Below are 13,147 nucleotides of genomic sequence, written 5' to 3'. Positions count from 1 at the left end.
AGAGACGGCATAGAGATGTAGATTAACAGTGTGTATAGTTTAAGTCGCATTACCCTACTTGTAAAAAAATCTAATAATATAATGAAGTGTCATATACACAAGAGAGAACAGTATCTGGACATTGTTATTAATAAATATGAAAGTCACATTTATAAATACAAATGTCTGTTGTTTTCCTCTTTTCAAATCAAATGGGAATCTTCTTTCCTGCTGCAGTTCAGATGGAAATATTAATTAAGTTTCCAACTCCATTTAATATAGCAGCAACAATATTGAATTAAGTCAGTTGGAGATAAATTTGCAAACAGCCAATCAGAAGCATCATCATCATTTATTTATATAGCGCCACTAATTCTGCAGCGCTGTACAGAGAACTCATTCACATCAGTCCCTGCCCCATTGGAGCTTACAGTCTAAATTCCCTAATATAGACACACACTCACGCACAGACAGACAGGCAGACACAGACTAGGGTCAATTTTGATAGCAGCCAATTAACCTACGAGTATGTTTTTGGAGTGTGGGAGGAAACCAGAGCACCCGCAGGAGACCCACGCCAACACAGGGAGAACATACAAACTCCTCACAGATAAGGCCATGGCTGGGAATCGAACTCATGGCCCCAGTCCTGTGAGGCAGAAGTGATAACCACTAGGCACTGAAACAGCTAGCCAGTGTTGCTGATTGTCATAATCATTGCACCTTACTTGCATCAATATTTCAACACCCGCAATGAACACGGCCTTACTGTACTCTATGCTTCTCCGCCCCTAACCTCCCCCCACCCGTCTCTCCAGATCTCTCTAAAGTAGGGAAGTGTGAGTTAAATATATTGTATGTGTGTTCTGCATGTTATTGTTTTTGTTTTTTTAATTGTCAATTGCTACAAAGCCAAACCATTAACCATGTTTCTTTCTTAAACGCTGCTAATTGTACGCTAATAGCTGCTAATGATCAAGTTATAATTAGCGGCTATTTACTGTATCTTAGACATGAGAGTAATTTCTTGTGTTTACTTTGCCAACTGAGTAAGTGAAACTCTGGCAGTGGACATAGATTTTTGGAGGTGCTGGGATGCTTGCTGGTATATCTGTTTCACTCCCTCCTTGTGCAATGCTGACATTACTTAATCTACTCAATGACTGGAGATAATCAGTGGTTGTCATAGCTCACAAAACAGTGACTCTATCAACTTAGTGGAGGGAAATAAATGAATTAAAGTTACGCCCTATTAAAAAAACTGCTAGAAAATTGCTATGTCCACCAGTACAATGTAAAGCATAAATAAGGCTTGCTAGTGTTAGAGTTTTGGTGAAACAGTCCTGGTATTTATTTTATGGATATACAGACTACATGGGAAAACATACATAGATAATAGTAATAAGAGGCTCCTACAAATTCCTATTGCAGAGACTACTTTTGTCCAGCATAACAATATAGAGCCCCCTCTTATGTCCTGTATGCACATCAGAGCCTCTACTGATGTCCAGTATACAATGCAGAACCCACCTCTGAATGCAAGAATACAAGGCAGGGCCTCTTCTGATGTATCTTATACAATTCAGAGCCCCAGCACATATTCAATATAAAATGCAGAGACTCAATAGAGAACCTTATTTACCGTATACAGGGCAGAGTCCCATCTGAACCAGGGGCGGATCTAGACAATTGTCCTACCCGGGGAGATTTTAGGGGGGGAAATTTTAGGGGGGGGGCGATTTAGGCCCCGTCCCCTTTCTGATGTCTAAGGCTGCCGGCGGCGCAGTGTGCTGCCCCGCTGCTCTGATTGTGTTTAAAACACAATCAGAGCAGCCGGGCAGCACACTGTCACTGCCGAACGGACCTGCACAGTGTGCAGCTGTCGGAAGCAAGCCCCTGGTAGGGGGGGGGGCGATCGCCCCCCCTACCAGGGGCTTGATCTGAACAGACACACTGATCTGAACAGACATTACTCACCAATGACTGATAACTCACTTGATTGGTAAAACTAATGATAAATGAGCAACAGTAACCGGTTGCTTTTGCTTATAGAACTCAATCAGTGTTTGCTAAAGAGAAATGAAATGAGAAGCTGAGGTGTGGGGCCTATATATTTGTATTAGTGTGGGTGGGGCATTTTGGTATGGCTAGAGTTGTCTTTGTGGATGTCAAACAATTGGATGGCATGTGAGTTGGCAGAGGGTAAATCAGTTGATATACACTGATTTTAAGTATGGTTCTAGGATAGTGGGTGACAGTAAGGCGACAGAGGATCTTTTATAACAATAGCAGGACAAGAATAGCGCACTCACATTACATAAAAGACTTGTGAGAACGACACAGTTACCAAATGAAGTAGCTGTTATTTAATGTAATGCCTACAGCCTACACACATGACTAAGGTCCACTATCACTCAATATTAGTGGGTAATAACAGGGCGGACGGAGCTGCCATGTAGGCAGCAGGTTTATCAATGATGACTGACAAAATAATTTGAAATGATTAACACACAAGAACTAATTAAATGCAAGATTTGTGTTCCCTACAGAAAAAGACGGTCTGGAAGGCAAAGGGATGTGGTCAGGAGTCCTCTGGACTCTGGAGAGATGGACAATGTAGGCCCGTGGCTCCCAGAGTGTATTTTCTAGGCCTAGCTGAGGCAGCACATGGTCTGACTCATCTGGGTTAAGAAGGTATATGCAAGCTGGTAAGAGCATACTGGTGTGCACTAGACTTTTCTTCTCAAGCGGGTAGGAAGGCAATGTCCTGTCTTACTTGATTGAGGAAAAATGTTGGAAAGACAATACCAATAGAGCCATCCCATAATCCTCTACAGGTGGACTTTTCTAGGTAAAGCAAATCAACTTCATCCAATTGCCAGCTTGCAGGAATCTCAAGTATGTATTGGTGTGTACTATGTATTGTATAACTGGGTAAAGACATTTCCGGCTGCCACTAATTTTGTTATTTCATACCCAGAAACATTTATGCAGATATTGTATCCGTAGAGCTATAAAAAGTGATAGGGGTACTCATTTTACTGGTGGTATCTTTCAGATCATGCTAAAACTTATGGGCATTTGATAGTAATTTACATACTCTCTATAGGATGCAAGCCAGTGGAAAATTAGAGAGAGTAAATGGTACTATCAAGAACAAATTGAATAGAATGATAGTTGAAACTAGATTGGATTGGCCAGAAGCTTTTGCCTCTAGTCCTCCCCACTATCAGAACCACTCCTAAATCGCCTCTTAACCTGTCACGTTTTGAAATACTTTGACAAGCAACCTCACTTGATGGTAGATTCTAGAGATGAGTTAAAATGTAATGATGACTGTTGAAAATATTATAAAGAAGCAAATAGTGAGACAGCAAAAAAAGATGTGCGAAACACTGATATGATATACACGAACTGTCATGATGTTGGACTGGGAGAATATGTTATAAGCTGTAATTTCCTATGCTCAAATTGTTTGACAGACAGGTGGGAAGACCCGTACAAAGTTTTGAAGACCAGCACCACATCTCTGGAAGAAGCAGAAATAGACACTTTGACCCATTCCGTCCACTGCAGAGGTCAACAACCCGGAGAAGGTTCAAAATATAGCCGAGGATGACACTCGTGAATTTGTTTCGGGAGGCCTAAAATCGCCGTTAATAACACCTGAGCCAAGGACTTTGCAAAGAGGGTGGCCTGGGGAAGTTAAATAATTATGTTTCCCACACGATTGCGATTAGTATGCCACATCTATTGATGCAATTGCATGGGAAAACAACACACACACTTACATTTGTAAATAGTATACATGTAATAAAGTTCCAACTCACATCAGTTTATTTGTAACACTTAAAGGTTATTAATGCAAAGATAAATTTACATTAAAGGTATTTATGGTTCAGGTCCTAAGAATTGTATGGTGTTTGGTCTTATATCAATCCTCATTTTACCAGCTGAAATCCGGTGTCAACAGAGAAGCCATCGTACCTAGAGATCATTAGTTAGGATTATTATAAGATTGATACTCTATAATACTGTAGGCAGCACATGTTTATAGGTTTGTTTAAACTGTATTTAGTTGGTTCCCTCAAGCACTACATGTGCTCAGCTGTTGGAGTGAACTTCCCCCACCTTTGGAGAGGAATCCTTTGAACTGACCTATGATCTTCATTGTACTGGACTAACTTGACCCCTGGACCAATGAAGAAAGACCTAAGTTTATCTTTGTGTGCATTGTGACATCATCACTGTTTTTTTGTTAACTCAAACTGTATATAAGCAAGCCCCTGGGCCAGTATTAGATCTCTTTGACTGCAGACATCAAGACTGAAGCTGGACCTGGGCCCAAGGGGTGCAAACGTAATCTATTAGGTTAAACTTTCCTGTAAAATGTTATACCTTTTTATGCATCATCATGGTTTGCTGTAATCCTGCTATCTTTTGCTATTAAATCTCTTTGTGCGTTGGATCCACATTAATCACATCGGACAATATTTATTAGTAGCGACAATATGAACATAACATATTCTAAACTGTTCATAGCAGCAAAAGTTGATTTACAAATGTTGACAAATGGGTGAAGACACTTCTCATAGTAAATATTAAACAAAATCTGATATAAAGTTATACCTTGCCTAGTTATGCCTTGCAGTTAAGTTCGGTTTTGGTTTTGCAGAATAATAGCTATCTAGCCTGATTTGTGCATGTGTAGGCAGACTGAAAGCTCAAACCTGGGACTCAGTGAAAACATTTTTTAAAATTAGACTAAAAAGAAACGAAAAATATAAAAATATTTTTGAAGAATTGCCGATAGAAAGAAATGCTTTAGTTAAATAATTTAGCATGTTCTAATTGAATTTCTTCTTCTATGGCCATCATCAGATTTATTATACTTATATTTTACAGTAGTTGAAGCATTATTGCTATAACACTCAGGTAATTTTATATAATTAAATTTTGTCATACTTAGTTATATAGTTTTAATTGTTATTTTTCACAGAGAAAATATAGCTGTCAATCTGTTACACAGCTGTGTTTTGTAAGAGAATTTTGTGACGGCATGGGGGCAGTTTTATGTTGGGTCTATTGTAGCCAGTGTAATGTTTGGCTGAGATAAATTTGGTGGAAGAAAGGAGTTATTTAATTTTTATTAAATGTTATTTATATATTTTACACAGTGATTTACAGGGAATATTTAATCATTTTCCCCCAGTGGAGATTGCAATCTATGTTCCCTACCACACTGAAACACACTAGAGTCTGTATGTCTGTGTGGTATGTTTTTGAAGAGTGGGAGTTCTGTGAGACTGCAGTGCTAACCACTGTGCAACCTTACTGGCCAAATAAAGCAGAGACGCTCTTTATTTGGGTGGCAGAGTGGCATAGTGGGAATGATGCAGAGAAGCTCTAAGTATTGTTAAATTGAATGAACATTTGTGAAGTATATTATCTTGGTATAGAAATTGTATTTGTTGTCTAGGTTCTCCCCGTATTTGTGTGGGTTTCATCTGGGTACTAGTGTTATCTCCCGCAGCTCTTAAAATTCAGTGGTTGGTTAATTGATTTTGGACAAAATTGACTATAGGGCTAGGTACACACTGGAGTTTTTTCAGCCAAATATCGGGCCAATCACCCGATAAGCGACTGTTCAGCCAGATTTTGCATTAGTGTGTATAGTTACATGATGAGCGATAGTCATTCCAAAGTAATGATTGTTGTTTCATTTGGTTGTTTGTATTGTTGAATAATCTTGTTCCAATCACCTTCCGATCCTGCAGGTGAGTGTGTATGCTCTCTGTAGAACTGGAGTGACAATTTAACCTCCAGCACCCAGTCTTTGGAACTGTCACAGTGACAGCCCCTGTGTTGCCTGGTCCCCAGCCAAACTTTAATTCACAAGTGCAGATGCTGGCAGTGAATGAATGTATAAAAGGACATGGTGATGGAGGGCAGCCGGATCCAGCTCTTCATCTGTGGACTGTACCTGCATCCGGAGAGCGAGCAGCTGTTGGAATAAACACCTTGAGCCATGTCCCAACCATGTTGTCCCGCTGTCTGGCCTGGGCCCTGCGCTGCCTTGTCACCACACTCAGACGGGGCTCTGGGGATGCTCAGATTCACCCTCTCAGAAAGCAGACTGTCACGTCATATCAGTCTGAGACCACAGGAACATCCAAGTGTCCGCTTCAGGTAAATACAGCCTGGTTTTACAAGTTTACAAACAATATACAGTGCCTGTTAACAATTCAGCATTTGCAGAGTTAGTCACAGAAGGAGATGTCAGATGGGAAAAAGCTGTGACTCAGGGTCTGAAGATGAAATTGTGTGTGAGAATGAGACTGACAAGACGTTAGTGCAAGTTGCTGCCCCATCTGAGGGAGTTATTGAAACTCTTCTGGTCCCTGATGGAGGAAAGGTTGAGGGTTGGACTTCCCTGTTTGACCTCAACGAGTCTAAAACTGCTCCTACGACCAAACCTGCTGAAACTGCACTGTAATGTTCATTTTAGTGCTACCAATAAACATTGTCCAATGCGATTATCGTGGTTCCAATGCACAAAGAGAATTAATAGCCAAATATATCAGGATGACAGCAAAGCAAGATAATGAATAGACAGTAAATTAAATTAAATATAATAATAAACAGGAAATTATAAACCGAATACATTACGCATGTGCTTCCCCTGGGCCTAGGTTCAGATACAGTCATGTTGTCTGTTGTCAGGAAGAGAGAAAGAAACCACTGGCCGGGGGAGCATATATGCAGCTTGAATTAGCATAAACAGTGATGATGTCATGAATATACACAGATAACACTAAGAGAGGTCTTCATTAGTCCAGGGTTAACAATGTTCTAGTAGACTGCTGGTCATAGGTCAGTTCATTTGATCTTTTACAAGGGTGGGGGGCAACTTACTCCAACTGTTGCCTACGTGTCTTCCGGCCGAATAACCAGTTTAAACTGACCGATAAACAAAGTGCTTTTGAGTATTAATCTCAGATTGCTACTCTGTCGAATCCGGGTTAATGCTGGTGAAATAATCTTTAATATAAGACCAAACTGTTTACTTTTTAGTGGGCCTGAACCATAAATACCTTTACTATAGTTTTAGCTATGTATAAATAATCTCTAATACATTTTACTAATAAATACATGTGAATTGGAGCCTTAATAAATGTGCACTAATTACAAGTGCAAGTTGAAATGTAATTGCGTCATTACATATGGCGTACTAATAGCAATCGCAGGGTAAAACAATATTAATCAATTTAGTTTACTTCATCCAATTATTTGCCTTCCACAGCACCAACACCCCAAGCTCCCCAACAGCCTTCTCCTTCTGCATCTGTGGACCCATTCCTACTGCTATCCCACCAGTAACACCGGTGTCTGCACAGCCACTGGAGACCAAACCTGTATCTTCAGTGAAGCCGACCTCTGTCCCCCCGTTTCTGAAGGCTCACAATCTATTAGTGCTCGAGCAGAATACAGGGAATGATGAACCAAATGCAGCAGAGAATCACTCAGCGTTTGTAGGAAGTGCAGAACACCTGTGCCATCCTGACCACAATTAATGATGTGGATATGAGTACCACTGGGGATACGGGAGTGGAGTTACAGCGGGGTACGGAGGGAGCTGCGTGTGATGGGGCATAGGTGGGAGTGAGGCATACGGTAAAACAGTTATGGGGGTGGGGGGTGTTAGGAGAGAATGGAGTGGTCAGTAAGAGTGGCCATAAAATATTAATGTGTATTGGAATTTCAGCCTGTTTGATGAATGTTTTTAAATGAGCTCCAATATGTTCTTGTAATATGGTAACGGGATGATACTGCTATTGTCAGATATCTCTCGGCCTCAGTTTCATACACTTCTCTAAATGATTACACTGCTCATGGACCAGATGAAGAGCACAGGTCTGAAGGTAAATCATGTATAGTGTGTACACATGAATCGGCATGCTGATCGGGACTTGAATGGATGACTTATATACTAAACAGCTGTGTATACACTCATATTCACATGATGTATTATATATTACACCTTTACCTGGTCCTTACACAGGAGACAGTGCCAGTTCTCTTGTCCTGTATCCTTTATGTAATAATACATGCTCTTACAATTTATGTATGGACAACCACATATAAATTAATTTCTGTTCTTATGGAATTCTCAAATTATGAGCCAGGGCACCTTCACACACCATAATATTATCCAGCATATAATACAGCTGCTCAGGGCCTGAATAAATAAACATTTTATAATATCCAAGGGTGTAACGACTGCTGGGGTAGCAGGGGTAACAGCTGCTATGGTACCAATCAGATGAGAGGCCTATTAGTGTCTCTCAGCTGCCAGGCACCTTTGCAATACCACCCGTGCTAATTCAAAGCTCTGCTCTCCTCTGCAGTGTCTACTGTCAGCATGAATGAAATAGAAGGTGTGTGACAACCAATAGGGGTTTAAAGCCTCAGAATGCTGTATGTACGAGCTAGCATTCTGGTGCGCCAAACTAAAATTCTACACAGAGATTAATGGAACGCTTTTGTTCCCTTCCTCTATAAGCAGCAAGTGAAGAATTATATGCAGCTGAGAAAGAGTAGGCAGCCATCGACTTGGTGCAGGAAAACAGCAAAGAAAATATTGCCATTGAGCCCCCAAAGTTTTAGGTACACCCCTAAGTACACCACACCATGGTACCGAACTCCAGTAAAGTACAGTATAGTCCTTCATTGTCCAGTAATTAGTGCATACCCCAATGTATAATACAGTACCTCCAGCATATCGTAGATCCCCCTAGCATATTAAACATACTTTTTAGTGTATAATACAGCCTACATCGAAGATATACACAAGCTACCCAGTCCATAGTACAACCTCACTGATACAATATTGCACCAGTGTATAGTATAGCTTCCCAGGACACACTGCAGTCCCTAAAAATCAAATGTTGCTGCCCTTCATTCCAACTCACATGAGACCATATACACTAGAAATTGTAGTTTCAAGTACCAGTGCCTAATTAGCTATAAGATTACAGGTGACAATCCTCAATTACCTCCAGCAAACAACCTGTTTGTATATTACACTGCACAGGGAAGGGAGTTGTAACACTATAGAAAAAAATAGCATTCAGGTGCTTGTAATTAGAACCGTGTCCCTATTAATATTGAATGATTGCTGTCAGTGCAAAAAGAGAAGGTGGTGAACACAACTATGAGGAGGAGGATCAGTGTATCCTCTGCAGGCCATATGCAGACAGAAGGTGCGCAGGACAGTATATATGAGCATGTAGCCACTGGTTGTTTTGTAATGTAAGTGATTTAGTGAAAATGTTTGTAAGGCACAGTGGAAAGGAGATGTTAATAGTAATATTTATAAGCCAAGGGTCCCAAAATCTTCTTATGCTAACTCTTGGCTGTGGTGAGCAAATAAAAATCGATGTTTCTATTTCTATGCAACCCTTGTTGAGTGGTGACCACTACTCCTTTGTAGTTTATGTCATGTCTCACCATTGTTCTCCCAGTAGTAGATTAAGGTGGGGGCTGCATTATCTCATGTGGGAGGGAAAACACTTTTAAATCTTTTTGCAAAGAAATCCACATTCCATTGTTCTACCAATGTTTCTATGTTGTTGCCTTAGCTGACATAAATGATTATATAGAAAGGATGTGGCAACAAAAGTTGAAATTTTTATTCCAAATAAACTTTCCTCATTAGGCCTTTGTATGGTCAAAGAGTTATGTAGCATTACAAACGGTTGTGTATCCTAAAATCCACCGCATGGTGCTTTCTTTCTCTTTTATGTTATTATTAGGTATACCTAATTCAGTGATGGGCAACAGATGACCCTAGGGCCACATCCAGCCCTACAAGCCTTTATTTGCGGCCCACAAAACTTTTCTGCTATACTGTCAGATTTGTTTGTTATAGCTTGTAACGCTTGTTTAAAAAGTCTGCTGATATGTTAATATAGAAAGGTGTCTCTTTCTTTGATTAAATGTATTGTTCTAACTTATTACTGAAATGAACCGAATTGTGTGGCCATTTTGAAAGTTAGAGAGCCCAACCATGCGGCCAGCAAAGTGTTTCAGGTTGCCAATCACTACCCTAGGTGAAAGAAGTAATTATTTCAATAATAACACATATTGCATCAGTTACTTATTTCTCCAGGTTAATACAAGTGAAAAATAAGTAGGATAGTAATGGCTCATGTTGGAAGTTATACTCTATGGCCCTGATTCATTAAGGAAAGTAAGCAGTAAGTTTTCTCCTGCACAAACCATGTTACAATACAAGGGATGCAATTTTTATATCTGCAGGCTTTTTTTTTTTGCAGTTTATTGCTTTGCACTTAAGTTAAATACTGGCTGTTTTTTCAAGTAGCACACTAACTATAAATCTGCCATCACATTTTAAATTTACCTACCCCTCCAATGCAACATGGTTTTGCCCAGGTGTAAAGTAACTCCTTTTTTTGCTTTACTTTACTTAGTGAATCAGACCCTATATTTTACAGACTGAATCGTAATTTTATTACCTCAGAGAAGAGATTAAAATAAAATATATAGCTCCAGACTAAAATAGACAAATATGTGAGGAGAAAGGAAGATAACATGAAAGAAATGTAGCCTGGATGTGTTTATAGTACAAAAGTCAAATGAACAAAAAGAGAATGTACTTTAATCTATTTTCAGCAGTGTACGCCATTAGTTCATTCATGAGTGACTCGGGATTTGAGTCATTAAACCAATTTACAACTTAATAAAAGCTGCTTTACTGTGAATCTGTGGACTGGGGCATGAACAAAGAACATATTTAAAGCACAGAAAAATATACTGTACGGGAAGTACATAAAAGTGCTTTTAACTCATCACTACAACAAGCGGATTTCATCCTTTCACCAGTCCCTGATATGACAGAGTGTGAGGACCAGCTAAACAACCTCAATCACATGATATGACTCACAGCAATATCCCAGACTATTTTGATATAGATTTGAAAACAATTAAATTAAGTAAATCCAAAATTCATGTCAAAGTATTCAATGCAATTGTACATCCAGCAGCAGAAATCTTATTTGCTTCATATTTCAGGGATTTCAACGTAGCCCCTGCTTGCCTGCTGTGTAGTGGGTTATCCGTAGCGCCTCTCTCTCAAGACCCTTGAGTCCAGGGGCGGAATGGGAACTTAAAATGGCCCTGGAAAAAATTCTTGAAGTGGATCATGTGGGTGGGACAAAATCAACTGTAGGTGGGTCCAAATGTGGGCGGAGTTTAGAATTACTGGAATTTGGTTGCAGTAACATTCAGGAAAACCTAGATGTGATGACTTCGTACACAGTGGGTCATTTCTAAAGCAAAGCAGGGAAAAGACTGCCAGTCGCAGAATCCTTTTACATTATCTGTGACTGCTTTATGCCTCTGTGCTCAAACTTGTTTAGTTGCCTACTAACACGTACTTGCAATATTCCCTTCATATCTTACTTTGTTTAATAAGTTTAACTAGTATGAAACATGTTGATACAAACGTATCTGATGAACCTGCAAGAGCAGCATATGAGCACCTCACTGCACTGTTGCATCTTTCCCTGACAACATGAGATGCATAGTACCAGTCAAATCTCTCTTTAATATATAAAAATGTGTACTGTGTATTTCAAAAAATATACTTTAAAAATAATTCTTATAATAAATGGCTATCCAGTGTGATTACCAGAAAGGTGAAATGCTTCAAGCATCTGCAAGAAAATACTTATTTTGTAACAATTGTGTATGAGCCCTAAATGTGCCCAGTGATTGGTGGTGGTTTCAATTAATAATAGTGCAGGGAGTGTTGGCAGACAATGGCATAAGTGAAGGGGAGAGCTATTCCAAGGGTTTGTTGGTGATATACTATTTTCAAAGGAGGAAGGATTAATGATATTGTCTGTTCAAGGGGGGCTGGCCATATATTCAGCAAAGTGATCTGAGAATGGGACCAGTGCAAGTTAGAAGGCAGGCAAATGAATCAATGCAAGAACCACTAAAGTATCACCATAGCTGGATTAAGGTTCTGTGGGCCTAGGCACGTAAAACAGGGGGGGTTATCATTTTAGATACATTTTAGAAAAATACACAGACAAAACTGTGTGCACTACTGTTAGGTGCACGCAGCTCTGCCTTCACAAGCAGTACAGTCTGAAGTGGGACATACCTCCCAAATGTCCTTACAGTCTGACCAAATCCTAACTAAACAAGACAGTCACCCAAATTCAGGACTGCCCAACCAGATTAATTTGACAGACTGTCCTGTTCTCTCCTAACTCTTTTTTACCTGTAAATTACCTTTAGGTGCTCTTCTGCAGCATCGCTCCTCAGACAGACAGGAAATGAAGTGAACACTTCCTATCTGAAGCCATTCAGCAAAAGGCAGCCTTACGATTGGCTGCCTGTTGCTGTCCACTGACCACCAATGCTCGTCGCCCCGACCACCCGCGGGCCCCTGCAACAGGGGGCAAAAAAAATAAATTAAAAAAAGTAATACACAAGGTGGCCTCCGGTAGGCCTCATTAAGCCACCAGCCTACCGGGAAACTTCCCGATAAGTCCTATGGTCAATCTGCCCCTGCTTGAGTCACTCACCTGCCTGTAGCGCAGTCTCTCACCTCAGCCTCATATGGATTAGTACACAAGTGTCCCTGCACCAACAGGTTTAGTAACATTGAAGCATATGCACAGATGCATAGCCTAATTAAGACCCAATGCAAGATACTATTATGGGGATCTCCCCACCTCTATCTTGGCACAAAATGCAAAAAAAACGCATAGCCTGTTTGTCTAGCCAGTTTGGGTAAAAAAAAAATGCCCTTTCTCAAGACAAACAACCAACAAACACTCAAAACAATATAATTATAGTGCCATATTGCACTGGTGAAACACATATAAAAATGAATAAAAGTTTTGTTCTTTAAAGAAGCATGAAATTTCTTCTTATATTGTGTGCTCTTCTTATTCCTCCCATGATAACATGCTTCTGGTTTGGAAGTAACTTTTGCAATGGAAAAGGGATTTAGATACTGGGTCTTAATTAAGCAAATAATCTGGAAAAGCAAGTGTCTTGTATATTTATTGGCGAATGAAAACGAGTAGGGATTTACACATCAGAAACTGTACAGAGGACATCAATAATC

The 13,147-nt window shown here is 39.9% G+C and overlaps 1 pseudogene; it reads left to right on the top strand.

The window, feature by feature from the left end:
- The first annotated feature begins 6,004 nt into the window (after positions 1–6,004).
- Positions 6,005–7,635, top strand: LOC142139837 (dihydrolipoyllysine-residue succinyltransferase component of 2-oxoglutarate dehydrogenase complex, mitochondrial-like; annotated as a pseudogene).
- The last annotated feature ends 5,512 nt before the right edge of the window (positions 7,636–13,147 follow it).

Source organism: Mixophyes fleayi, chromosome 2 (assembly GCF_038048845.1).
Source record: "Mixophyes fleayi isolate aMixFle1 chromosome 2, aMixFle1.hap1, whole genome shotgun sequence".
NCBI lineage: Eukaryota > Metazoa > Chordata > Amphibia > Anura > Limnodynastidae > Mixophyes > Mixophyes fleayi.
This window is presented reverse-complemented; position numbering and strand designations above follow the sequence as displayed.